The sequence below is a fragment of the Bubalus kerabau genome, chromosome 5 (assembly GCF_029407905.1).
Source record: "Bubalus kerabau isolate K-KA32 ecotype Philippines breed swamp buffalo chromosome 5, PCC_UOA_SB_1v2, whole genome shotgun sequence".
NCBI classification, from domain to species: domain Eukaryota; kingdom Metazoa; phylum Chordata; class Mammalia; order Artiodactyla; family Bovidae; genus Bubalus; species Bubalus kerabau.
This window is the reverse complement of record NC_073628.1, coordinates 135,969,836-135,985,480: the sequence shown is the minus strand read 5'-3', so window position 1 is coordinate 135,985,480 and position 15,645 is coordinate 135,969,836. Positions and strand designations below refer to the sequence as shown.

At 46.4% G+C, this 15,645-nt stretch overlaps 1 long non-coding RNA gene across 1 annotated transcript; it reads right to left on the bottom strand.

Moving 5' to 3' along the window:
* Positions 1–1,704: 1,704 nt before the first annotated feature.
* On the bottom strand, positions 1,705–8,009 carry LOC129653488 (uncharacterized). Its single transcript, XR_008715149.1, has 3 exons — positions 7,565–8,009; positions 2,647–2,764; positions 1,705–2,456 (listed from the first exon to the last, which is right to left on the bottom strand). It is a non-coding gene; the product is annotated as an uncharacterized LOC129653488 (long non-coding RNA).
* Positions 8,010–15,645: the final 7,636 nt, after the last annotated feature.

The window sequence follows — 15,645 nt, the reverse complement described above, 5'->3', positions numbered from 1 at the left end:
ACCCATTCAAGTGTCCATTGGTGGCTGACTGAATATGCAACACAGGGTATATTCAAAAGCTTGAACAGTATTCTACCATACAAAAAAAAATTAAATGGTGCTGCCACTGTGCAAGACATTATAGAAATTACTCCAAAACTAACACATGGAATACATACATAGTTTGATTCTAATTCATGCTATGTACCCAAAAGGTATGGGAAAAGGGGCTCAAAAAATGCATACTTCTGCAGTCATAGTCACAACAGCATGATTCACACTGGCCAACAAACAGAAGTACTCTAAGTGTCCATGGCAGCCAATTCCATAAACAAACTGTGGTAGACACGCAATGGAATCTGATTCGGCCCTTCAAAGTCGGTAATTCTGACAATGCTACAATGTGGACGAACCTTATGGTCATTATATTAAGTGAAATAAACTAGACCAAAAAAGGAGAAACGTTCTGTGATTCCACTAGTATGAGATATCCAAACAAGTCAAGTCCAAAGCCAGAAAAACAGAAAGTGATTCCCAGGGATCGAAGAGAGTTCATGTTTCATGGACCCCAGTTTCCATTGGGGAAACTGACTTCCCATGATATCTCCAAAACCAATTATACAAATAATTGGAAGCCATATCCAATCAAATGAATGTAGACATAATTTTACAGTTTACACCAACCTCACTCAAACTTCTCAATAGACAAAAGGCAAAACTGTATCTATGGTACCTCAGCTTTGCTTAAAACTGTCTACAGTACCTCAGTTTTGCTTATGAAATTTAACAAAAAAAAACTAAAGTCTATCCAAAAAATATATAAAATATATATAACATGAACTTTAAAAAATTAGAAATTTAAACTGTGAAAAACCTTATTCACAAAACTTAAACACAAGCCACAGAAAAATATATTTACAAAATACATATCTGATAAAGGACTGTACTACAAGTATACCAACAAATCTAGAACCAAAAAAATCATTAAAAATGTATAAATCTAAACACCTGGCCTCCGAAAATATAAAGATAGTAAATTAGCATATCAAAAATACTCAAAATCACATATCATTAGGAAATTACAAACTAAAACAACAGTGAAGTAGCACTGCACACCTATTAGATCCAGGAAACTCAAAAAAAGAGGGGGGCAGAGCTTCTCTGGTGGCTCAGTGGTAAAGAATCTACCTGACAATGCAACACACTCAAGTTCGATCCCTTACCCAGGAAGATCCCACATGCCACAGAGAAACATAGCTGGATTTTTCCACAGTTAAACAAGGCTCACCTGTGACTGAATACTACACGTCTAGCACTTAGTAAACAGCTTTGAAAAACTGTCCAGACAAAAAGTATTGCACAGTTATACACAACAGCTCTACTTGTAATAACTAAAACCTTTCAAATATCAGGATGTCTTAGGTAGGTGACTGTGTAAACAAATTGCGATACATCCAAAGGGAAGGGGAGCAAATGCTACCCCAAAATATACCACTTCAGCATGAGAATTAGTTGGACCTAATTAACTTTTTTTTTTAAGAGGACACATGATCATCTCTGAAACCCAAGCTCAAGACGGCGCTTCTGTGAGTCACATTTACCAGAGAAATCTCATTTCAAAGGAGTCCTCTGTATGTACCAGATAGAAGGATGACAGTCTTGTGAAACTCTTTTTTTTTTTTAATCAATAGGGAAAGGTAAGACATAAATCTCTACAACAACCATACCCTTCCTTTCCTTTGGTTTTATTTTTTAATATTTATTTGTTTTTTTCTTTGGCTGCTCCAGGTGGACCTTCGTTGAGGCAAGCCAGATATTTAGCTACAGCATGCAAACTCTTCGTTGTGGCATGGGAGATCTAGTTCTCGGATCAGGGAATGAACCTGGGCCTCCGTCTTTAGGAGTGTCCAGTCTTAGCCACTGGACCACCAGGAAGCCCCTGTTTTGTGTTTAGATGAACATGGTATCTAAGGTGATATCTTGGGCCATTTCAGTCACTGACTCAGTTTCCTGAGTTTCTCCAAAGCATGCACAAGGTGCACATTATTAAACTGGTTTGCAAAACAAGCAAAGGTTGTTTGCTACAACACTGTATGCTTACAAATATCTAAATGGTAAATGGCATATTAATTTGTAATTACTATGGGGGAAAAAAGAATGCAAGATTCATACATATTACAACATGAATAAACATTTAAACCACCTTTAGTTGAAAAATAAAAATCCATATAGAAAAGGCCACCCAGATCCCATATTCACCATGTCTGCTTTAAATCCATCAAGTTTGTCCAAATAACTGAAAATCTCAGTAACACTCTAAACAAAGAAAAAAGGATGAGGATGCAAAAAAAGATATATTCATACACTTGAACAATTGCTAAAAGTGGAAGTGGGGCTGTGGATTACATTATACTGTAGAGACCATATGATTTCCTGATGTTGGAGGTTATGTGCTGGTTCTGCAGGAGAAGGCACCCCTTTTGGATAAAATACATAGACTATTTTAGATAATGTGGCAAATGTGAGTACTTTTTCCCATTGCTAGGAGTTTTCCATACATTTTAAATTACTGGAAAGTAAATTATGTTTCAAAACAACCATGTCAATACCACAAAAGAAATTCAGAATAGACAGGCATGAAACTTTCTTATATAGGCCAAGACTTACCCAGACGAACTTCAAGGGAAGCTGTGATGCTCACTGCCCTTGAAGGAGTCCACATGGAATGAAGAAGTACTGTGGGAAGTCTACTAGTAACCACCATGTCTTGGGTCCTCTGGATAACCTATTGCAGGAGAACAGGTTTTACAAATAAAATGTTCCACATAACTTCACAAAAAGTTGTTAGACTACATTCAGTAAAGCTGGATCATTTTGGATCAATTTACAATCATATAAAATACTACAATTTACAATCCAGATCAATATACAAAAATCACTTGCGTTTCTATACACTAATAACAATCAGAAACAAAAATTAAGAAAATCCCACTTATAATTGCATCAAAAAGAATAATACATCTAGCAACAAACTTAATCAAAGACATAAAAGACCAGTAGCCAGAAAACTAGAAAGCCCTGATAAAAAAAAAAAAAAAAAAAGAGAACACAAATAAACAGAAAACTATTCCACGCTCATGCACTGGAACAATGAAGAATTAAAATGTCCATTCCAACCAAAGTCATCAACAAATACACTGACTGCAATCACAAATAATATTCAATGGCATGTTTCACAGAAATAGAAATATTCCTAATATTAGACTGCTAATATTGAACAGGACCTTAAACGGCCAAAACGACTCTGAGAAAGAAGAACACAGCTGGAGGCATCTTCCTCTCCCACTTCAAACTACATCACGGCCCTGCAGTAACCACCACAGTGAGGAACTGGCAGGAACACAGACACATGGACTCCAGGAAAGAATAGAGAGCCCAGGAGTAAACCCACATGCACGTGGTCAGTTCATGAAAATCAAACCAGGAACGTGCGAAGAGGAAAGGACAGTCTTCTCAAGAAACAGTGACAGGAAAACTGGCCACCTACACTAAAGAACATCACTGGTCATCCTCTAGATCATCTAACAGAAATCAAACTAAAAACCCACCATTTTCCACATGGAGCTCTTTCCCCAGAGTCCTCTGAGATGGACCTCCAGTCAGGCGTCAGCTGGACACAGGAAACGTCTACTTTGTCCTCATTTTTCCCTCTTGCAGCGCCTCCCTGCTGGCGGGCACTGAGGCTACCCTGCTCCTCTCAGCCAGGACGCAGCCCCGTGACCCTGAAGACCGAGCCCTAAGGGCCCTGAGGAGACAAAGCTCCCGCCAGTTGGTCACCGAGCAGATTCTGAAGGTAAAGCGTCCTGCACCCGCAGGATAGAGGGGGGTTAGGCGCCCCCTGCGGCCCGCCAGAGAAGAGCGGGCAGCCCCGTGCTCGCAGACCTCAGACGGCTCATCCAGAAGCAGCTCTGCTGTGAGCACTCAGACTGGAAGCCCAAACTGAAATGGAGCAGAATAGCTCCATGCTGCTGCTGCTACTGCTGCTAAGTCACTTCAGTCATGTCCGACTCTGTGCGACCCCATAGATGGCAGCCCACCAGACACCCCCATCCCTGGGATTCTCCAGGCAAGAACACTGGAGTGGGTTGCCATTTCCTTCTCCAATGCATGAAAGTGAAAAGTGAAAGTCAAGTCATTCAGTCCTGTCCGACTCTTAGCGACCCCATGGACTGCAGCCCACCAGGCTCCTCCGTCCATGGGATTCTCCAGGCAAGAGTAATGGAGTGGGGAGCCATTGCCTTCTCCCAGAATAGCTCTATGACCCTCCTCAAAACGTGGCTAAGGAACAATGAGAGCCTATATGGAATGCAGTCATAAAAAGGAACCCATTTGAGTCAGTTCTAATGAAGGGGATGAACCTAGAGCGTATTAAACAGGAAAGTCAGTCAAAAAGAGAAAAACAGGTTATCGAGAAGGATGGGTCTAACGAGTCTGTTCACATAGCAGCAATGGAGATGCAGACATAGAGAACACACTTACGGACAAGGGTGGGGAACAAGAGGGAGAGGGTGAGATGAATGGAGAGAGCAGCATGGATGCATGTACACCAACATTTGTAAATAGACAACCAGTGGGAATTTGCTGTATGACTCAGGGAACTCAAACTGGGGCTCTGTAATAACCTAGCGAGGTGGGAATGGGTGGGACGTGGGAGGAAGATTCAAGAGCAAGGAGACATGGGTACACCTATGGTTAATTCATGTGGATGTATGACAAATCAAACCAATATTGTAAAGCAATGATCAACCAACTAAAAATAAATAACTGTTAAAAATAAAACATATGAAATGAACATAAACACAAACTTTGCAACAAGGTAATTCCATTTAAAAAACTATAAAATTTTTAGAAAACAACAAAAGATCTACATGACCTTTGGTCTGGTGATCAGCTCTAACACACAACAAAAAAACCAACTTACCAAATTATAAATATAAATTATTTTAAAAATTGACTTTTATAATTTTATACATTTACTCTGTGGAGGACCTTACTCAAGAGAACCAAAAACAAACTGTTAAATGAACCACTGACCACCCAGCCTTGCCAGGCAACAGAGAAAAGAAAACACTTGCCAGAGTCATCTTACAACAGGAGGTCCTGGTAAGGAACAAAGAACTAACAAGCTACCACCAACCAGGATTCCCGAGAGGTCAACAAGAGAGGTCAAAAAGAGAAGTCAAAAAGAGGTCAACAAGAGATGGGAGACTGCAGTCCAGAGGTCCTAGGAACTTCCCAGGATCCTCCTCGCTGGAATCCATCTCGGCTGAGTGATGCGTGTGCCCCCAGGAAGGATCCCAATTCAGCATGACTGGCAACAGACAAACCAGAAACTAACCCAATGACCATAAACCCTGAGACAGTGAGCCATGTGGCAGAGCAATTCTCTCCGTTTCCCTCACCCTCCTGCCCTCCGCCCCGGCATCCCTTCCCAATAAAGGCTCTCACTTGGACGGCACTCCTCTCCTCAGACAACTTATTTCCAAGTGTCAGACAAGAACACACTCTCAAGCCCTGGAAGGCATCCCCCTTCCTTCATCAAAAGCAATATCCAGGAGAAAATATCTTCAAAACGCTATCTTGTAGAGAAGGAAATCGGAGAAGGCAATGGCAGCCTGCTCCAGTACTATTGCCTGGAGAATCCCATGGAGAGAGGAGCCTGATAGGCTGCAACCCTGGGGTCGCTAAGAGTCGGACACGACTTCACTGAGCGACTTCACTTTCACTTTTCACTTTCATGCATTGGAGAAGGACATGGCAACCCACTCCAGTGTTCTTGCCTGGACAATCCCAGGGACAGAGGAGCCTGGTAGGCCGCCATCTATGGGGTTGCACAGAGTTAGACACGACTGAAGCGACTTAGCAGCAGCAGCAGCAGAGAAGGAAATAGCACAACCTCCAGTATTCTGACCTCGGAAATCCCAGGGCCAGAGGAGCTTGAGCGACAAAGCGATAAGAGGTGGAGTTGTTAGGATCCAGAGAGAAGCCACTCTTCAGGGTGTGAACCATTGCAGAGGGCAAGGGCAAGGGCTGGGGCCATGGAATTAGGCCTGGCTATGTTTTGTGAGGGGGTGGAATTCATATGCTAATGAGTGGGAGGATCATCCCAGCTTTTGGGGAACCACCCACTCCTCCCTCTATGGACCGTGCCTTGGAGATGTCCTGCCACCTCTGGGTGTGTCTGTTGGCTTATAGATTGGGGATTAAGGTTTACTTGAATTTGACTTGTCATCTTGGACCCAATTGATTTTAATTGGTTTACATTATACCCTTGTGCTTTGTCATTCTTTCAAAGGTTGTGCTCTGCCCGCTTCCCTCCTGTTTCATGCTCTTTTCCTGAGCCCCATCCAGACCCACAAGACTACCCCTATAATCTTCTGGAGAGACAACCAGAAAATAGCTGGCCTTGGGAGGGAAATACTCTATAATATCCAACCCCTAATCCTACCCAATACTGGTCACACTGGAGATCTTGGGGATGCTCAAACTCCAGTCCAGGGGGGGTCCCAGGAGGTCATCACGCCTTGACCTGCCTAGGGATCGGTCTTCGAAAGGTTGTCACACCTCAACCTGTTCGGGAATCCTCTAGTCCCAGAGGTCCCAGGAGGTCGTCACGCATCGACCTGCCCAGGGACCCAATCCTGGGGAGGCTGTCACGCCTCAACCTGCCTGGGGATTCGATCTCTAGGAGGCTGTCACGCCTCAGCCTGCCTAGGGATCTGCACCGACCCGGGGACGCCTGGCTCTCAGGTTGCAACTAGATGTCACGCGAGTGTATGTTCCTTGGTTCTTTGTCTCATCACAACAAAGATTTGGAGCAACGGACATTAAAGCCCTCGGCACATCACAGCTCTCGGGTCTTGGACAAACCGTGTTACAGCTCTTAGGCACATCAGTGTTACAGCTCCATTTTATTTAGAAGATAGCAGGAGAATCCAAGACTTGAAGAGAAGAGAGTGGAGGAGTGCGTGGGGAGGGAGGGAGGGAGGGAGGTTGGGGGGGAGAGAAAGAGAGAGAGAGAGAGAGAGAGGGAGGGAGGGAGGGAGGGAGGGAGGGAGGGAGATAGAGCGCATGCATGCGGGAGAGAGAGTCCGAGAGAAAGCGCTTTGGCTCCTCCTTTTATATGTTTTTCTTCCACCTGGGCCTGCCCTATGCAAATTGGGCTTAGCCAGGAGTGCTGTTTGTTCTGCCTGAAGTTTTCACTCTGGTCCTCGGACCTTCCTTTGACCTTCCTTTGACCTTCCTTGTCTTTTAGCCACCGCCATTTTGGACTCCTTTTCCCTATTCTACCTACCTAACAGTCTGATCCTTGGCACAGAGAACAGAAAGGACAGAAGAACCTCCACCGGCTTGTGGAACAGCTACTGGGGCTCAGCAGATAGCGCCTTTGGGACATGCTGAGGAGTAGCCTCTCCAGAGTCCCTAATTGTGCCCCCTGCCACCCGCCCGTTCACAGGAGGTTCAAGGAAACAAGAAACGAGAGATTGTAAGCGTCCCTCCAGCTCTAGGAGCGAGGACCTCTTACCTTAACTGGAGGTCTTCTGGAATCTGAGACTGGGCCACATGAGCTTTCTGCTGAGTTTGTTTTTTGCTGTCCCGGTTTCCAGCACGATGGGCTTTCCCCTGCGCTGGGTTTCTTCACCTTCTGCTTCTAGCGCGGGAGCTTCACTGAGTTGGGATCCTGCTATGCTTGGCCTCTTCCACGCGGAGGTTGTTTCAGCCAGGTTAAATCCGAGTCACGGCACCATAGATGTCACGCGAGTGTATGTTCCTCAGTTCTTTGTCTCGTCACAACAAAGATTGGGAGCGACAGACATTAAAGCCCTCGGCACATCACAGCTCTCGGGTCTTGGACAAACCGTGTTATAGCTCTTAGGCAAATCACTGTTACAGCTCTATTTTATTTAGAAGTTAGCAGGAGAATGCATCCTCGAAGCGTGAGGGCACGCCAACCCAAAGATTCGAAGAGGAGAGAGTGAGGGAGCGCACGGTGGGGGGCGGGGGAGAGTGAGAGAGAGAGAAAGAGCACACGCACGTGGGAGAGAAAGAGCGAGAAAGCACTTTGGCTCCTCCTTTTATACGTTTTTTCCTCCACCTGGGCCTGCCCTATGCAAATTGGGCTTAGCCAGGAGTGCTGTTTGTTCTACCTGAGGTCTTCACTCTGGTCCTCGGACCTTCCTTTGACCTTCCTTTGTTCTATTTTCGTGGGCTTTTCCTTCCTTGTCTTTTAGCCACCACCATTTTGGACTCCTTTTCCCTATTCTACCTACCTAACAGTAAAGAATCTGCCTACCAATGCAGGGAACATGGGTTCAATCCCTGGTCCTAGAAGATTCCACATGCCCAGGGGCAACTAAGCCCCTGAACAACTATTGAAGTTTGCATGCTCCAGAGCGAAAGTTCTGCAACCAGAGAAAGCACTGCAGTGAGAAGGCATGGCACGGCAACTAGAGGGCAGCCTCTGCTCACTACAACTAGACAAACTAGGGATAAAAAACCAGCACAGTCAAAAATAATGTAATGTTTAAAAAAAAAAAAAAAAGGACAGTTCTTTGAAGAAATGACTGAGACTAGGGATGAGACTGTAAATACATGAGCCAGGATAATCTTAAATTATGAGAAAGTAAAGAAAGTAAAGACAACTATCAAGCTGTCCAAACTGATAAAAATGAATGATTATACAGTTTTATCTGTATATACTAGCAAATAACAATCTGAAAAGGAATTTTAAAAAACAATTCCCTTTCGATAATGTCAACATTAATAAAATACTTTGCCATGGATGTAATGAGGATGACAAGACTAGCACACTGGAAATTATACACGATGCTGAAAAATACCCTAAATACATGTACAGATATTCCATAGCGATGGAAAGACTTCAGTTGGCAATACCATGGAATGCATCTTCAATCTGAAATGAAGATTCAATATGAATTACAAAAGGCTGAAAGGTTGTTGCTAAACCACAAAAGATGCCAGGATTCTTGGCCTCCAGAGGAGAAGAGTTCAATCCAGGGCCAGTGACAAAGCTTGATGGCTCAGAGGTTTTGTGTTATAAAGTTTTATTAAACTATAAAAGAGATAGAGAAAGCTGCATAGACACCAGAAGGGGGAAGAAAGAGTACCCCCTGCTAGTCTTTAGCCAGGTGTTGCATAGCCACTAGCAGTCTGCTAATTAAAGAAAGACAATGTCTCAGAGAATGGCACCAGGCCCCTCACCCACAACATGCATTGAGATAACATTGGCAGCAGGTGAGTCTTCCCGGGCCATAAAATGATTGAAATGAATCTTGAAGAAAGGTGGATTTCCAAGCAAATATATAGTTTCATTAACATAGATTAGGAGAACCAGGTATGAGTAAAACACTGGTTTGTCGAGTTGGTTCTGAGCCTTTGACGTGAAGACAGAGTCTTGGGTAAATACATAGTACATTAGCATAACTTAAGACAAACATTTCCATAAGAAAAGTACATTGCTTAGCTCAAGGTTTGAGAAAAGTTAAATTCAGGTGAAGCCAGGAGCCGTCATGGCAACACAGAATTTTCAGAGAAACCTTTTAAATTTGTATCGAGAGAGAGAAATAGTGCAACACTAGTTTCTTTCCTCCTGCCTCTTAAGAGAGAGAGAAACAAACGTCTGACACTTGCAGCCTATTTTCTGGGTCTGGAGACCCCTGGCCTTCCTGCCTGTTACCCTCTCCAGGCCTGTAGGAAGCAATACACAAGCTGACCCTAACGTACACGTGGAATGACAAGGGACTCCAAGGAGCCAAAACAATCACATGAGTCTGCAGTTCAAACATCCTCTGGTATGCTGTGCTAAGTCACTTCAGTCACGTCTGACTGTCAGAGCCCACCAGGCTCCTCTGTCCATGGGAATTTTCCAGGTAAGAATACTGGGATGGGTTGCCATACCCTCCTCCAGGGGATCTTCTCAATCCAGGGATGGAATTCCTGCATTGGCAGATAGGTTCTTTACCACTAGCACCACCTGGGGCAAAAGTGCCTAAATGGAGATCAGGGAAACCCAGTTAGGAGAAGGGACTCAGAGACAAGGAAGTGAGGGAAAGAGATTCTTAGCCACATTCAGAGAAGCCCCGCAGGTAGTTCTGCAGGTGGAAGAGGAGGAGGAAGCAGGCTGAAGCTGTGTAGATGAAAGAGGGAACTAAAGCAGGGGCCCCCCAACCTCTAGGGTCTAATGCCTGATGATCTGAGGTGGAGCTGATTAAATAATAGAAATAAGTGTTCGGTCACTCAGCCATGTCCAACCCTTTGTGACCCTATGGACTGTAGCCCACAAGACTCCTCAGTCCATTGAATTCTTTAGGCAAGAATACTGGAGTGGGCTCTCATTTCCTTCTCCAGGAGATCTTCCCAACCCAGGGATTGAACCTGGGTCTCCTGCACTGCAGGCAGACTACCAACAGAGCCACCAGGGAACAGAAAGAGTGCACAATAAATGGACTGCACTTGAAACATCCCAAAATCTTGCCCCACCCCTGTCTGTCAAAAAACTGTCTTCCAAAAAAACTCCCGAGGTCAAGGAAGGAACTTCAAGTGTACTCAGCTGTCCCAGGTTGCTGGCTTAGGGAGATGTTGAAGCAGGGGTGTCCCAAGAGGTAGACCCTCCCTTGTGTGGGGTCCTCAACAGACCTCCGATGGCCTTGGTGATGATTGGAGAGATTTGTTTCATTTTTTTTTTAATATCCTTGTGGGATAAACTTAAAACTTAGCAATTGTTACAGCCTTCCTAAGAAAAAGTTTTCTTTCTTTACTGATCCATGAAGCACCAACTATGATGATCACTGTTCTAATACACCTCACAGTGTTGCTGACACTATGGATACAATTGTGTGAAATTGAACTTGTTCAATAAAAATGATGAAGCATCTACCCTGTGGCCAGCACTTTCCAAGGGTTGGGGAGGAAATGAAATACTCCATAAGATGCACAGCTGGTAGGCACATTCTTTAAAAAAGCCTTTTACATTTCCACCAATAGTTTATTCTCAATGTCAACACTTGCCAATCAATGACCATGCTGGGTAGGAAGCTCATTAAAAACCCAGGAGCCAGGGTTCCTGGAAGGATATTCCATTCTCCCTTAGACAGTCCTTCACCCTCTCTGGGTCTCAGTTTCCTCATCTGTAAAATCATGGACAACTGACTATAATTCATTCCTGGAACCCAAGCCTATTGAGAGGGATGGGAAATATTACTCCAAGGCCTGGATGATAGACCAGATTTAAAGAAAAATATGTCATTGCTGCTTTTCAGTCAAACAGACAAATACAATGAAGGAAGGGGTCTAGTCTGGGAAGTTCTTACACATCAGGAGATGGCTCTGAGCTGGATTTCCACAAACAAGAACATCCATGCAAAGGACAAGGCTGCAGAGCTCTGTGCCCATCTGCCTCCCTACAGCCAGCAGCATTTACAAGTGACCTCCTAAAGCCTTCACCAAACTACAGGGGCACCTCTGGGCTTTCTATTTCCCTCACTTTTCTGACTCTTTTCTTAAAAAAAAAAAAAAAAAAACGCACATTTCTTCATAGAATGCCACATTGGAAGGAAAATAGGCCTTCAATTTTTAGACCTCAATTTGCAAAAAAACTTGGAGGTTTTTTTTTTTTAATTAAAGCACCACATAATTTAAAAAATTTTACACGTTCTATTTATTCAGTTCTAAAACACCACACTTATTGCACAGGGTCCCCATGGAAAGGCCCCCTCTCAGCAGGACAGCCACAGATTCCACCATGAAAGGGCAGCAAGGTGCCCTCCTCCCTTCTTTTCTGCCTGGGTGGCCACCAGGTGTTTAAATCCATGCACCCTACTAAGTTCCTAGGGTGCAATTCGTGGACCCTTCCCTTTCCCATCCCAGCAGGTGGTCAAGGGCCCACTGGGCTGCAAACTGCCGATAGCAGGGCTGGGCCAGTCAGCCAGAGTAAGGGTTGTGGAGTCCCAGCAGGTGAAATCACCAGGCAGGATAAATCCCTTGGACTTCCTGGGGACCTCGCTGCAGGCACTAGGGTGCTTTGGAAAACCGCGTGGGTCTGAGCTTTATGCGAAAGGGTAAAGTGGTAAAGGCCTTGACCCCAATGGCGAGGCCTTTCTGCGACCGCCAGGTTAGGGGGCTCCGAGACAGTGCCAACAGAGAGGACGGAATACGTGGTTCCCTGCTCCACCCTTTGCCACGGAGCCCCAGTTCCTTTACCTGTGGTCCGCACCCCTCCATTCTGCTCACTGGATGCCTATCGATGGGGACCCAGGAGCCCACGAAATGGGCATTCCCAGCCGCAATGGCGACGCCTGAGACCTGGGACCCACAGCCTAGGAGCTCGGAGGAGGCGCCCTCCGCCCCCGACAAGGGCCAGGTGTGCTCCGCCCATACGCCCACTTCCATGAGAGGCCCAGGAGGCTCGCTATTCCGCCAGGTGAAATCCATCCAGGAGCAAATCCACCCCACCAAGACAACCCAGCTTTTTATCAGCTGTGAAGCGAAGTCGTTCGGTCCTGTCCGACTCTTTGTGACCCCATGGACTGTAGCCTACCAGGCTCCTCCGTCCATGGAATTTTCCAGGCAAGAGAACTGGAGTGGGTTGCCATTTCCTTCTCCAGGGGATCTGCCCAACCCAGGGATGGAACCCGGGTCTCCACACTGCAGGCAGACGCTTTACCATCTGAGCCACCACGGAAGCCCCACGCGCTAGGTACCTGGAAAGGGGGAGGCGAGCGAGCGGCAGGGCGCGCCCCATGGGCCACCACCGCCCCTACGTCAACCACCACTGCGTCTCCTCCCGCGGCCGCCCGCAGGCCTAGGCGCTGCCGGCCCGTGACGCTTGGGGGCCCAGCCGTGCGCTGGTTGACCGCCGCCCGGAGGTCCCCGCCGACGCCAGACGACCACCCCCACGTCCCCCAGAAATGGGGCAGACCCCTCCCCCACCACTTGGTGGGGATTTAAAAACCTGGTGGCCACCCGGGCAGAAAAGAAGGGAGGAGGGCACCTTGCTGCCCCTTCATGGTGGAATCTGTGGCTGTCCTGCTGAGAGGGGGGCCTTTCCATGCGGACCCTGTGCAGTAAGTGTGGTGTTTCAGAACTGAATAAATAGAACGTGTAGATTTTTTTAATTAAAAAAAAAGCTCCACCCGTACGGCCGCACCCCCCACCCCCAACCTCTCCCCTCAACCGCCGGGGCCCCCTACCCGCGCCCCAGGCACCCTTCTCCCCCCACCACCAAGGGCAGAGGGAAGGGGCTCCGACAGGAAGCGTGGTGCCAAGCGAGCAAGGGACATGACAGAGGTAAGGGGGCGAGAGGGCGAGAGAACCGGACAAGACAGCCACGGGACGCGTGGGGAAGGGGGGTTGGGAGCAAGCCCCGAGGCTCGGAGGGCGTGGGGAGGCGCCTGGCATCCGCGCGGCAGGCCCAGAGCAGCGGACGACCGACGACCCGCCGAGGCAGACCAGTCCAGGGCCAGCGGCGGGAGGCGACGGGCAAGCAAGCGGCCCCACGGCGGGGAGCCGCCACCCGTCACGCCGCACAGCCCGCGAGACGCGACCGGAGGTCCACGGCCAGGGGGAAGGCAGTCGTGGCCGGCGCCACGAGCAAAGGCGAGTGGGGTGTGGTGGGGGCGCGCTGAGCACCTCCTCCCCCGCCCCGAACCCTCGGACCCAACCTCGAAGGAACGTGGCGGGGAGGTTGAGCGGAAGAGAGACACCGGAGACGACACCACCGGGCGCGGGGCAAGGGTGGCGCCCGGCCGGGGATGGAGGCGCGGAGGAGCGGGCGGGAAGGCGGAGGAGAGCCGCCTTTCCCACCCGACCCCTACTCTGCTCGCGGCCCCTCATCCCCTGCCACCGGAAAGGCCACTGGGCCCGACAGCCCGCCCGGGGCGCGCAGCCTTCCAGACGTCTTTCCCTCCCTACCTTCCCATCCCGCGCCGCACGGTTGGAGGAGAGGCTCAGGAGCCGGGCGGGGCGAGGCGAGGCCACCGCTTCGCTCTCGGAACCCACCACGTTAATGATCCTTCCGCAGGTTGACCTACGGAAACCTTGTCAGCTGATCTGTCTATATAATTCAGGGATAAAACTATGACTACAGAAAAGAAAGATGACCTGACCTAGGATCGACATGATATTCTATAGAACCAGAGAAAATTGGTTAAAATAAAAAAATTTTTTCTTGGAAACTGTAAAGCTGGTTCTTTTGCATATACAATTAAAAACAATTAGCTTTTAAAAAGGCCTGCCTAGGGCAAAGCTTGAAGTTAACCCTTTCCTTGAAAAACACTGCCCACTTTGCCTGAGACCTTAGCCTTCGGCAAATGAGAACTTCAAGCCCCCCCCCACCCACTCACCCCAGAAAGGAGGTCAAGAGATATTTTGAATCTTAGGCGGAAAACTAGAAGATCTCTGTCTGTCTGTCTGTGTGGATTTATGTATGTCTCAGTGTGAGTCTTCTGTTTTTTGATAATATTGCTGAGGTTGTGAGTTCTTATTTAATCTAAAGAAAAGGAAGCCCTTACAAATCAAACAACTCTAAATACAAGAAAAAATTGACATAAATGAATTTTAGATTCATGTGAACTGGGAAATAATCAATATTAAATATATAGTATTTTTTTTCTAATATAGGCATACCTCAGAGTTATTAACACTAAGCATAAAATTTTCATAGTACCTAGGTTTATTATAAGTTAAATATTGCTATATTGTTATATGTGTCACAAACTTGTCAACAAAGGAAATACCTCTAAAAACAAACAAAAAAACTCCTAAAAAATGTAAATGCGATATGAGCTTTTAGATAAACTATTAAAAATAATTATACTTTAAAATATCTGTCTATAATAGGCTCGATTGAAGGCACAGGAGAAGGGGACAACAGAGGATAAGATGGTTGGATGGCATCACTGACCTGATGGACATGAGTTTGAGCAAGGCCCTGGAGTTGGTGATGGACAGGGAAGCCTGGCATCCTGCAGTCCATGGGGTCGCAAAGAGTCAGACACGACTGAGCAACTGAACTGAACTGAGCTTACAGTAGTTTCTCCAGATTTTGTTTACCTGAGTTTCTATCCTTGTGCTCAACTAAGTGACGACAGTGTATTGAATAGCTAGGTCATTTCCAAATAAATTAAGGTTCTGAAACATTCATGACTTGACAGGACCTTCCTCTTACACAGAAACTAAAGAGATTTTTGGACTATCCTGAATAGTGTCTGGTGCCATCCTAAGATGTTCACCATAAGAAAGCAAATTTTTTTTCGATAGTATCACTGATGTGTACGTTCACCAACCTATAGAATGCCAATATAAAAGTCAGTTCTTGGTTGCTTAAGGAAAATGTATGTCTTGTTATTAAAGAAGGTATGAGGAATGAAATCGCATTTTATGAAGGAAAAAGAAGTAGTTCTGACTTACAGGTGGCAGTTTCAGGATGAGAGAAGCAAAGGAATGGGTACAGAAAGGGATAAGGAGGTTTTATGGAAAGTGGACCCCCAGAAAAGGGTTTTGTGCCTGGTACAAGCTTTCTTGAGATGTTGAACTGCCTTTGCTAATGGATTTTAAGTTTCTTTACCTCTTAAATGATCTGTTCTAGGT